This window comes from Rosa chinensis, chromosome 4 (genome assembly GCF_002994745.2).
Source record: "Rosa chinensis cultivar Old Blush chromosome 4, RchiOBHm-V2, whole genome shotgun sequence".
NCBI lineage: Eukaryota > Viridiplantae > Streptophyta > Magnoliopsida > Rosales > Rosaceae > Rosa > Rosa chinensis.
The window spans coordinates 25598744-25612977 of record NC_037091.1 but is presented as its reverse complement, the minus strand read 5'-3'; positions in this window follow the sequence as shown (position 1 = coordinate 25612977).

Here is a 14234-nt window from a genome sequence, read left to right as displayed (position 1 = left end):
CCTCTCTCTTCTCCTCCTTTCGCCTCCCCTCTGTTAGATTCAATATGAAACATAAACTTATAACTCAAGTATACTATCACGCCCCTGATTTTTAATACAAATAAAAATCAATATATAATCTCATAATTATACATGCGTGATGGTTCAGCCATCAATACAAAATACCTGGAAAACTTTTTTTTTTTAAACCAAGTATATACTGATGCCCTGAACCCACTAATCAAAATAGACTCACTCCGCAAAGTCACATATTACACAAGTTTACAAATTAAATTGCTGCAACAAAATAATAAGTAAGCGCTCCTCAGAGCTTACTACAAGCGAAAGTCTTAACAATGGTAAAGTGACAAAATTTGCTTCCTACTGTAATGCTGCCAGCACGCTACCTCAGCTCCAGCCACAATTACTCTGACCTGCAGAATTAACCCTTACACCATTAAATAGTGCACCGGGTTGCCACACAACGAATCCGGTAAGCTTATGAAAGCTCGTATGAGTAAACTCAAAACCACAAAACAGCAATACATTCTTAAGTCACCTCAACCTAAACACGATATGCACATAACTCACACCTAAACCACCCAGTTCATTTCCTTCCATATCGTGTCTACATAAGTCAACTCGTGACTAAAGCCTCATGCTCAAATTCTTAACCTAGCATCCAATTACACAAATTTCAGTCAAACAAGACTTCCTCAAGCAATGTCTGATACCCTTCTAACGCACTACGGCGAATTCCAAAATCACACTCATTGCCTCCCCACTGGAAGCCTTTGTCATTAACATGACATCAAAGGTGAAAATCAATGAATCACCTTCATATCCTCACCACAGAGTATCTTTTGTCACCACTATGGCCCTTAAGATCAATAAAACCATCCATCAATAAAATCAAGAAGAAACCAAGGCAATCACAATTAAAACAAGCGAAATAATTCATAGTAACCCCTGCATAAAATTTAGTTTAGGAGTTACATTAAGTCAAGCAATTCAAATCATAGCAGTAATCGTAACCCTACACTCTGAAGTTCGTAGGTAACCCCAACCATCACAATAATCTTCTCGATCATTGTTAACTTAATAACAATTCAGCTCCGCTACCGAGCAGTCATCACATTGATCATCGCACAGATTCCACCGGTCATCACACAGATAGCCATCATCTTACTGATTATCACATAGATTCCGCGAGTCATCACACAGATAGCAATTGTCCAGCTGATCATCACACAGATTTTGCCGGTCATCACACAAATAGACATTATCCAGCTGGTTATCACACAGATTTCACTAGTCATCACACAGATAGCCATTATCCAGCTAGTCATCACACAGATTTCAGTCATTCATTACACAAATATTCCTACACAAGCTTTCCATGGCAATCATCACAAAGATTCATCACACTGTTTTCAACAATTCATTATACAGATATTCCTACACAAGCTTTACATGGCAATCATCACAAAGATTCATCACACTCATTTCGACGATTCATTACACAGATATTCATACACAAGCTTTACATGGCAATCATCACAAAGATTCATCACACTGATTTCAACGATTCATTACACAGATATTCCTACACAAGCTTTGCATGGCAATCATCACAAAGATTCATCACACTGATTTCGACGATTCATTACACAGATATTCCTACACAAGCTTTCCATGGCAATCATCATAAAGATTCATCACACTGATTTCGACGATTCATTACACAGATTTTCCTACACAAGCTTTCCATGGCAATCATCACAAAGATTCATCACACTGATTTCGACGATTCATTACACAGATATTCCTACACAAGCTTTCCATGGCAATCATCACAAAGATTCATCACACTGATTTCGACGATTCATTACACAGATATTCCTACACAAGCTTTCCATGGCAATCATCACAAAGATTCATCACACTGATTTCAACGATTCATTACACAAATATTCCTACACAAGCTACCATATCTTAAATCACCAATTAAGATGGTCGTACTAGACCCAGGGTATCTAAACAAATGAAATTCTATTATCACGATTCAATACTTAATTTCACTATTTCCAATGATACTGAACTCAGTACGTCCTATGTTGCCCATATCACAACAATTGCACCAATACATATATATTTCACGTAAATATATATATATATATATGTAGTCATTCACTCATGAATGCCACTAATACCAACTATAGTCATAGTTAACCTAATAACTCCAAGACAATAGGGTAATCTTGCTCATAACAAATATCGATCATGCTCATAACAAATATCGTGAGATTTACTTACCTTTGAATCATGATGCGTCTTCACACGCTAACCAAAACAAGCACAATCATCGAAATCCATTCAACAAGTCCAACAAGCACTTGAACACATAGGGTCTCGATTCAGTGCACGAATCACAAAGTGATTAAAGTTCGAAACCCCCGTTTTGAACTCAAATCCCAAAAGTAAAGCCAATCGAGGCAGAACTACATCCGAGACCTCCCTAAGTCTCCAGAACACTTCTACGATCGATATGACAAAACCAAAAGTCGATTGGATAATCGGATCCTCACGGATCGATAACCAAAACTATCGAAACTACAAAAACTCTAACATGCTCAAACGATCTCCAAAAATTATGTATTGCATATCAAAATGCTCGTATCGACGAGTAGATCAAAATCAGGAATAGAAACTATCCCTGAGGTGGCCGAAAACAGGTCGAAAACACCACCATAGTGGCAGCGCCGCCGCCCCCTATGTTGAAATTTGGCCAAACTTCCAACACAAAAGTTCTTCATCTCAACTCCAATTACAAATTTCATAACTAATACAAAGTCTAAATCAAAACCATTTGGCAGGAATTTACCTCGAAAGCTTTGAATTCCGATGAACCCTAGAATTCCAAACTCCAAAATTCGATCTCCATAAGTTGAATCGTTGCAAGCCACCCTAGGAGAAAGCTTCTACGTCTTCTGGGCTCCAAAAGCCCTCAAGAAACACCAACAAAGGTGGCCAGAATCGCCGACTCTGATCAAGGCAATTTCAGCTCCGCTGCGGCTTCTTCTCGGCCTTGCTGCTCCTCCTACGGCTCGAATAGTGAAGAATCACTTCCACAGACTTGTAGAGGAGGTTAAGGCAAACAAAGCCCACTTTGAATAGAGTCCAGAGGCGGACGAACGAGGGAGAACGACGCCGACGAAGGTGGCTGGGCGAATCGGTCTCGGGAGAGAAGAGAGAGAAAATATTTCCAAAAATGGGAACTTTCCTTTTTTCCGAAAATTTTCCTATTTAATCAAAATGGAAACTTTTTCCAGTGGCCATAACTTCTTCATACGAACTCCGATTTCCGCGTTCCACATGTCCACGAACTCGAATCAATGCACTCTACGACTTTCGTGAAGGAAATTTTCAGAGAAACCCAACGTATAAAAATTCAACCTTTGCAATCCCCCTAAAACCATATTCTTCGACTAATAATTCGTCCGAAACACTTCCGCTCCGTCCACAAGCTACGAAACCGTCCAATAACCACAAATTAGATTCAAGAAAATCCTTGAAAATAATAACGAATTTCTGGGGTACTACATATACTATCTCAAATGTTTGATCAATGTTATGAAATAAAATCATAAAACTGACTTGGTGGATTGATGTCGTTATCCATTGGTGATCTGCTGCCGTTATCTATTTGATCTTCTCCTAAAAACATACTGTATCTCTCTTTATTGCTTGATGGGACAAACTCAATGAGAGCATTTTTATGCTCTAACAGGGATCAAATACAAATTTCACTTTATTTATAAAGCTGTTCAACACAGCAGTTACATGACAGTTCCTTCCATCAAGGAAATGTCAAAATAAATTCGTAATAGATTTGTTTGGATAACCACACAATTGAATTTGAAATTCTTTAACAGATATTCTAATAAATAAACTTAATTTGATTACATAAAAAGTTTATACATATTGGTTAATGTATTTACATTTGAATTCAAATTAGCTCATTTACATTAACTGATGCATACAGCATATAATAGCTAGTTCATATCTATTGTTGTGCAGTAGGTATGATCTTACAATCTCCCACTGAACTAGATATTATATGATGTATACCATGTAAATAACCTATTTCTTTATTGTGCACTTGAATTCAAAAATACTATATGTTTTACAAAACCCTGTCAATTAAGATTTACTAAGCTAGATCATAGAAGAGAATGACAAATTAGCAAGTTGTCAGTCTTTTATAATCACATCGTAGTAATCAAAGTTACATAGATTACCTCAAGTGTGATCATGCTTGTTATGTAGTAATCGACTTTCACAAGCATTGGTGATCCAAATGGAGTTATTCAAACTATTTGCTGATGTGAAATCAGCAACATCTAAATATATATACATGCTAAATTATGCAGTGCTATATTTGAATAAAACAATTTCATTCAAAATTGTATGAATGAACTTGATAATGATTGAGATGATTGATAACAATGCATTACTAAATAGTTGCAATACATACTAGTAACTTAGTACTAACCGTCGATACTGCCTAAAACTCCCATATTTTCCACATGTTTGATGAACATAGAAACCGGCAATGCTTTGGTCAATGGATTTGCAAGTTGCTCTTTTGTACCTATCTTGGTCCCTTCTACTTCATTATCTCTCACACTTTCTCTCACAGAGAAATACTTAACATCAATGTTTCTAGATCCAAAAGTCCTTTTGTTGTTCTTTGAAAAGAACATAGCAGGTGCATTGTCACAGTAAATGGTCAATGGCCTTTCAATTGAATTCATCACTGTCAATCTTGAAATAAAATTTCTTAACCACAAGGCATGTGCAGTAGCTTCATATATTGCAATGTATTCTGCTTGAAAAGTTGAAGTAGAAGTTATGATTGCTTATTAGTCTTCCATGAAATGGCTCCGCCAGCAAACATGAAAATATATCCAAACGTTGATTTCAAGTCATCCAAGTCCTGTTTATATGAAGCATCTGTAAAACATTCCACTTTCAATTCTTGATCTTCGATCCTTTTGTGTATAGCATGTGATCTCTAGTAGATTTCAAATATCTCAAAACTTTCTTTCCAGCAACCCAATGTTCATGTCTAGCATTTGATTGATATCTGGACAACATATTGATAACAAAACTTATATCTGGCCTGCTACAAACCTGTGCACACATGAGACTTCCAACCAATATAGTATAAGGTACATTCTCCATGGTTTTTCTATCTAGAACATTTTGAGGACATTGCCCTTTGTGCAGTTAATCACCTTTAGAAACAGGAGCACTTCCTGATCTGCATTTTTCTAGACCAAATCTCAGCAACATCTTATCTATGTAATTATTTTGTGTTAATCCCAGCATGCATTGATTTTTATTTCAGCTGATTTCTATTCCAAGTACACAGTAAGCTTCCTCCATATCCTTCGTGTCAAAGTTCTTCATCAAAAATTCTTTTGTGTCTTTCAGCAAACCAATATTGCTGCTGGCTAATTAATAAGATATCGTCCACATATAAAATTAGAAATATGAAATGACTCCCACTAACCTTGCAGTACACACACTCATCTAATTTATTTTCTTCAAAGCCAAAATCTGAAATCACAGCAGTAAATTTTAAGTACGATTGTCTGGATGCCTACTTAAGTCCATAGATGGACTTGTTGAGTTTGCAGATTTTCTTTTCATCCTTAATGAACCCTTCTGGTTGAAGCATGTAGATGTTTTCTTGCAAGTCTCCATTTCAAAATGCTATCTTAACATCCATCTGATGCAATTCTAGATTGTAATGTGCAACGACCAAAGCCATTATAACTCTGAAGGCATCTTTAGTTGAGATTGGTGAAAAAGTCTCATTGTAATCTATACACTCCTTCTGTTTGTATTCTTTCTCCATAAGCCTAGCTTTGTATTTTTTTTTTTAATCTTGCCATTTGCATCCCTTTTTGTTTTATAAATCCATTTGCAGCCAATTGGTTTCAAATCTGCAGTTATATCTACTAATGTCCAAACTCCATTTTGTGGCATGCTTTGAAGTTCATCTTCCATTGCTAACTTCTATTTGTGGCTGTTATTAGACTGCATAGCTTCTTTCAATGAAATAGGATCATTTTCTTCCCCCAAATCAAACTCAATTGCAATCAAATATAGATGATAATCACTGGATATTGCATATTTTCTTGATCTTTCTGATCTCCTTAAGACTTCATGTGCTTCGATCTGCTGCTGGAATTTCTACATCTTCATTGTTATAATTGCCATCATTTGCATCATTTTTATTTCCAAAATTGACTGCTTGAGATTGATTTTCAATTTGTACTGCTGGTATGAATGCTTCACCTTGTGCTGCTGGTATGAGTACTTCACTAATCATCCGTGTTTCAGGTGACACAAATTCTGGAAAAATGAATCAATCTAGATGTTGTTATACATCTGAACAATATTGCTTTCCACATTCTCATCTTCATTCTTATCAAATATTTCATCATAGAAGGTTGCTCTATGTATCTCAAAAATTCTGTTGATCCTTAAACAGTAGTAAAATTTGAATCCTTTTGACTTCTCTGAATAACCAATAAAATATGAACTTATTGATTTTGAGTCAAGCTTGTCATTATCTCCATTGTGTTAATTTCATTAATGCTCATTAGAAAATGCATGGTTGGATGAAATTAATCTAAATCAGTCATTCATCATATATTCCAGTTTAACTATATACTAAAATAGGGGGACAGGCGGTGGGTTCCCAAAGTGTGGCAAACTCCTCTCCTTCGGGATAAAGGGTGCGACATGTTCCATACATCGTTTGCCTTTGAGGAGCTAATATTGCCTAATCCTTTGTTCCAAAAAAAAAAAACTATATACTAGAATTATATGCATATCCCAAATGTTAATTCATATAGAATAAACATTTCAAATGAATCACATACATCTAAGATAGATAGATAGATAAACATATATCATGTTCAAGATGCTGGTATCATTTGTGAAACACTTATCTCTAACGATATATTTATGAATGTTCATTATCAAATATATGTTAAACTAGAAAGTCTAAACAATTAGTCCAAGTTACGAGACTTTTCTCTCAAAAACCCTAGGCGGCAGTTGGTCTTTCCGTCCAAGTTTTATGCCCGGTCCGACAGCATGCCCTCACGGCGTCGTTGTTGGACGGGCCAGAGGGGACCTCGTGTCCACTGCTGGGTTGTCTTGGAGTAAGCGTTGTTGAAGTAATGGAGGTGTGGGGGACGCTTCGTTGGCCAGAGTGCTTAGAAGCTTTGCCTGGGAGAGGCAGCGGTTGTTTGATGGCAAGAGGGAGAGACTAGTGGTGTCGCTTGGTGGTGATAAGCGTTTGGCGGCGAGGTTGGGATCTACGGTGCGCAGATATGATCGGAAATCTCCGATCGATTTTGGGTTGCTAGGATCCGATCAGGTGCTAGAGATGTGAGCCAGCGTTCAGAGATTGACGGCGAGATGGAGGGATGGCCTGCGATCAGCCGGCGAGGTGCAAATGACAGCGGAGATAAGCCGCCGGTGGGACGGCAAGGGAGTTGCAGGCGGACTGGTGGCGTCGTGGCCTGTGCTATCTTCTACTTCGATGTGGGCTAGGTGACTCTTGGGTCTGGGCTTCGGCTTTGGGCCCAAGTTGTCTTTATTTTCTTATTTTGATTTATTGTTTTTTACTTTTAGTAAGATACGGCTATCTGCCGGAAATAAATCCCTATCACTATTTGGTAGGGCAACGTGGGCTTGGTCCCGGTATGTGCACTCAGTGTGCCTTGTCTAGTCTAGCCTAGCAAGGCTTGAGGGCAGCCGCACTGGCCCTTTTTCAAAAAAAAAAAATGTCTAATCTTGATATCCAACCTCTTTGGAAGTTAGATTTTAATTTAAACTTTCAAGTTTTCTTTATGTTTTCTTCTGTGAATGTATGTTCATACATATACATTACAGCTATTTTGATAGTATTGAATACATATGCAGAACACATTCAAAAGAAAATTTCATTTAGCCTATTGCATATATCAGTATAATCATGGCTACTTTGGCAACAATATGAATCTACATGAAATATGTAGTAGTTTCTGAAGTTAGATACTATTTTCACATGTATACATATAACAAATAATCAATATATAATTCAATAAAAAACAATACTCGGTTTACATAGATAACAGCAGTAAAATTTATTATCGCTTTGTATTTAATTAATATGCATATTTATTTATATGAACAACAACATATCATCATGAAGTCCCAGGATATATATCGAAATTTGCATTACAATAAACATCAATCTAAATCTGAGCATAGTTGCTCTGATACCAATTGTTAGATTCAATATGAAACATAAACTTATAACTCAAGTATACTATCTCAAATGTTAGATCAATGTTATGAAATAAAATCATAAAACTTACTTTGTGGATTCACTACAACAAATTTGGGCTTATGCAACGAATCAAATGCAAAGATTGATAAATTCCTTGCAATTGGCTGAATTATACAAAGAGTTTTGTGAATCCTTGCATTTGGCTCTTTGTGTTTGCAAGGAATGCAACAAGTCCTTGTCCTTCGTCTTCCAAAATCTAAAAAATGGTAAATTCCTTGTGTATAGATTTAGAGTCCTTGCAATTATCGTTGAGCGGGATTTTTTAGCGCCTTACAAAATTACAAGAGCAAGGATCTGTCTAGATTCCTTGTTTTTATTTGTGGACTCCACTCAGAGCCTTTATCACTCGACTGACTCTAGTTAGAAAACAAAGAATCAATTCTCCCTGGTTTAGGTACCCAGATGAAGAACACAACCAAAATACCAAAACCCCAAATCCAATTGTGATTGGTGAATCTGGAACTCATGAACCAACTCGTATGCAAACCCAACCCCAAAACTCAACAATGTAAGGTTCTCAATCTCTCATGTCATCATCACCACCCATCTCTGCTTTCTCTCTCACACGCGCTTAATTAGTTTGGGTATGCTTTCTCACTCCCAAGGTTCTCCATCTTTGTTTCATATTCTGGTTCGTTAATAGATCTAGTTGTTTTACCTTGATTTTCGGATATAATTTGGTTTGTTTTCAATTCAGTTTTCTTAGGGTTTATATTATTCCATATGGGTTTCAAGATTGGGCTTTTTATTTAGGCATTGCCCTCTCTCTCGACCTCTCAAACTTGTTAAAGCTTCAATTTTTTTGGGTTGTATGTTTCACTGCTCTGATATATGTTTTGGATTGTTTTTCTTTTCGTTTTTGCTTGGTTGTAGGTTGAATTGTTCTGGTGATGCAAATTACTGGTGAATATGTATTTGAGGTATTGTAACATTTCTAGATTTCCCATTTAATTTGTTGCATTTTGAATTCTTTCGAATGTTCAGAATGTTAATAGTTATCAGTCTCTTAGTTGGGCTTGAAGTGCAGATGAGTTCAGATTATAGTTTTGATATGGACTGAGCAGAGCAATAGCCATTTGCCATTCAAAAAACAAACAAGTAGTAACTCAAGCAGGTGTGCTCGTTTTGTGTCAGCCATCCTATTTTTATTGCTTATATTTTTATGCATTTCATTGTTCCTTTAGCTGATCATGACAGTTCAATTATAGAGATAAAAACAACATTATGAAAAAAATGTGCAGATGCCTCTTCTTTGAGCTGACCTTGTGAGCAAACAATTTAAAAAGATTGGGGTTTGTGGATATTAGTATTGCTTTGTTTATTCATATGTAGAAAGCCTCGCCTTACTAGACAAGACCCTTGTTGTTTCTTACATAGAGAATTGGTAAGATGGCTATTGCACTTAGAGTAGAATATTACATTCAAGTACATTTGTTGTTATTTGGTTGCTCGAATTATGGTTTAGGTGACTAAATTGGTAAGAGCCTATCAAATTGTTATGGTTGCTTTTATCGATGTTGCCACAGAACACAACTTCGTTACTATTATTAACCCAGTTTTGGAATAGACATATAATCAATATAGGACAATTACATTTGTTTTTTTTTTTTTTTGGACTAAATTCATTTTAGTCCCTTGAACTTTAGGGCTAAAATCATTTTGGTCCCTCTTTCTGAAAATCGATCTCGATGGTCCCTATACTCTCAAATGAGATTATCAGAGTCCAAAATTTGAGTTTGACTCCAAAAGTGACATCAGCTGCTGACTTGGAGCAGACATAGGGCCCCACTTTTTAGTATTTGACCCTTCTAGAAGGGTAAAACAGACATTCTGCCTTTGAACCTTCTTCTTCAATTGGATCAAAACTAGTATCGAATGTGTCAAGCTCCTCCTCCTTTTTCAATTCAATCCCCAGAACAGATCGTCGACCTAATCCAGACCCTCCCTACACCTTCCTCCGACCACCTCGCCTCCGTTTTTCTTCTAATCACACTCCTCTCTTCTCTCTACACCTGCAATTCCAACCGACCACCCCAATACAAGCACGACCGCCACCGCCCCACTCCAAACCTTCCTCGAACTCATCAACTTCCAATAAAATCCATACCCATGATATCAAACTGAGCTCAACCTAGACAAAATCCAATTTTCCAAACTGCTCCCAATCACATACACAGATTTGGGATTCAATCCAAAACCCTAAAACAAGAATTGAAGTAAATAGGAATAAGGGATCGATGAGAACACCTATTTGCAAAGAGCGGGGGCCATCTTATTTGTGAGAGTACATAATTCATAGACATAATCACCAGTCACTCACTTACCCCCATTCTCTAATTTCTTGATCAATAGCCTTGTTCGCAGCCTTGAGATCTTCATCAAAGAACATATCCCATTTCACATCCCACTTGATAATGAACTTAGTATCTTCATTGAACGACACGAAATTATATCAATTGGATTCAAATTCCTATTCTTCACCAAACAGCAGATGGAACAAGAGCTCTCCTTCAAATCAGAATTAACTCCAATTTTCGCCCAAGGTTTTGACTTCGACGCAGGACAGGGCGCTTTGAAGGGAGTGTTGAGCCACCTATCGATGATCTCAATGGTGGATTCCGGCGTCATGGACATGCCGGAGACGGGAGGACATTGGAGCTGGGCGTTGAGGGCGTCAAACGGGGAGAGACACGTGGCTACGAAGACTCCGGGGAACTTGTTGGGAAAGGTCGCGACGCTGACGTCGGTGCTGCAGGCGATAAGTCAGCGAGTTTTGGTGTCAGCGGCAAGGAGGAGATGCGGCGGCGATGGAGTAGTAGGAGGAAGTGTCAGGGGCCTCGACGTTGATGTTGAGCGAGCCACTACTGGGATTTGATTTTGATTTTGATTTTTAATTTCTGGGATGTGAATTTTGGATGAGTTCATGGTAGAGGTGAAGAGAGAGAGAGAGAGAGAGAGAGAGAGAGATGAGCTCTTAGGTTTTGGGGCTTTGATTAGGGTTTGGGATTGGGATTTGAAGATGGAAATTGGGTCGGAGAGATGGATTGAGAAGAAGAAGAAGAGGAAGAGAGATGACGAAAAGAGTATGGGGTCAAAGGCTGAGTTAAAGGTAATAAGGGGTAGTTTGGACATTTCATCCAAATGAGGGTTAAATGCTGAAAAATAGGGCCCTATGTCAGCTCAAAGTCAGCAGCTGACGTCACTTTTAGAGCCAAATTCAAATTTTGGTCTCTGGTGATGTCATTTGAGAGTATATGGACCATCGAGATCAATTTTCAGAACGAGGGACCAAAATGATTTTAGCTATAAAGTTCAAGGAACTAAACTGAATTTAGTCTTTTTTTTTTTCTTTCTCTAAAATCAATTAATCTAGCCTTGGTACTTTGGTAGTGTCGAATTTTGGCCATGAAATGTATTTGCAACTGCTCTGTGACATTAAAGTTGTATGTTTGCCTGTATATGCGGTTTGCTTGTTTCCTTAGTTTACTAGGTATCTCTGTTTCCCCAGTTCTTTCTTCTTTCTTGTTGCTGTTTTTGTTTTCCTTGATTGGTTACATTTGGGAATTTGAAATTGGCAATGGAGGATGTAGTGGTGTCAATGTAAAATAATTGATAATTTGATCCTTTAAACTTTCTGTGGCTACTGTGTAATTGCTTTGCTATGATATTTACCACTTTTTAATATAGGATGTTGATTTGCCTTACAGGGTATGATGCCCCAAACTTGAGGTATGACTTATTCTCATAACTTTATCCCTACAGCTAATGTCGTTTCTTTGATATAGAGTGATATGTAAGTTATCTAGTCTGCTTTTTCTTGAAGTTGAGCATTTTTAATGTCATGCATCTTCTAATATCAAGTCTGGGCCATCAAACATTTGCTGGTTAAAGTTGATGACTTGGTAGACACTTCAAAAAATTTACTCAAAGAGTACTCTTTCAAGAAAATGAATAGGATATAATAGTTCCATAAGTTGAAACTTAGTTACAGCCATTAGTCTGAGATTGTCTATTTGGGAGTATTTGCTATACAATTGTCGAGTTACTTTTTGTTCTGGCTTTTCTCGATCCTTGGAAAATCACCACTATGTTAAGTGTGCCCACTCTATATTAAAGGCTAGCTCCCATTCCAACATCAAATTTTTCTTCAAGAACTGTTGTATTATTCACTAAATCACTGTACAGTTTTCAATCTTGCTACATCTTTTTTGTTATAACTACTGGCGCCGGGCCTTCTTTTTTGTAGGAAGCTCGCAGACAAAGTTGCAACTGCTGGCTTCTTTGTTGTGGTCCCTGACTTCTTTTATGGAGACCCTTATGTACCTGCAGCTAATGGATCCTCGGACTCTCTACCTACTTGGCTGAAAGACCATAGACCGGTCAAGTTCTTCTATTTTGATACTGATGCATAAAATTATTTATTTATAATGTCAGTGATATCACAAGTATTTATGTGGGATTATTGAATTTACATAGAAGTTTCAGATACTTACTGGGACTCTCATGTTGGTCTGTTTGAAGTTAATGTTTGTGGATTTGGAAAGACAAATTCCTAGACTGGTGTCTTGAACAACATGAACTTAATACGACTTTAAATAGTGGATTGTGGAATAATTGCTGCTACAATAGTCAAGTTTCTGTTTTCAAATTACATGGTCTTTATTTTCTTACCTTCATTTTTTTTTTTCTGAAATAGACTTGTAGAATTGACATGCATTGGATTCCTCCTTTGGTTTTTGTTTATGCATTTTTACATTTTGATTTTGCAGTTTAGATATGTCGAATTGGCATCATGAAACAAAAGTTAGGCTCACATAAAATAGGCATCTGCACATTTTTTCATATGAATGCTAGGCTCAAAAAAATTTCATTTGAGTTGATTGAGCAAAGACCATATTGGTTTCTTAAAATTTTCCTTCTTTTACTTCTATAATGCATAGTAAATTAGGAGAGTAATAACTACAAATGGTCTCCACTCTCCACATTCATATCAGATGACCCATCACCACCTTCATAATAGACACTAAAGTATACATAGTGGAGTTGTGGAGGATTCTATATAGCTTTGTTCTACATTATGTTCTGCAGGCCAAGACTCTTTTAAGGACAAGATACTCGTACGTTGAATTATAGAAGTAAAAGCAGGAAAATAATATATGTTATTCTTGTACTTTCATCTAGTCATTCTGATTTTTTCTTCACATCAGTTAATTCCAAGTATAGCACTCGATCTGTAACTTTGTATCCTTGTGACAGTAATCTGTTACTTCCTCTTGCACAGAGTCTTTGTTCAGATTTAGTTCTATTTGCTATACTTTAACAATAGCGGTGGATCATTGAGAATCGGTTGTGGCCAAGGTAAATGGTTGGTCAAATTTAACTTTACTATATGCATGGAAACTGATACTATTTACTGTAGGCAATTTGCTCAACGTTCACGGGTTCGAAAGCTTCAATACGTAGCTGAACTGGAGAGAAATGTGCAAGCTATTTTCCTATAGTGAGTAAGAGTGGGGCTGTTCCAACTAGACTTGTTATGTGGTTGTAAACTTGTAAATAAAAAGCTTTGAGATGATCTCAAAGCCTTTGACATAGATTTTTGTGAACATTTGAGTTATTAGTCCTTGTGAAATTTTCCATATGTAAATATTACTCTAATTTATAATCCAAAGTAATTCAAAGCTTTGAGATTATCTCAGGGGAGTTTCTATTCATACTTCCAAATTTGGCATTTTGACCTCCCTACTTAATAGACCTCTAACTTACTTTTACAAATAACCAATTTGTTATCTACACCTCTCTAACTTTCCTATAATGCCCATCGTCCAATAAAATC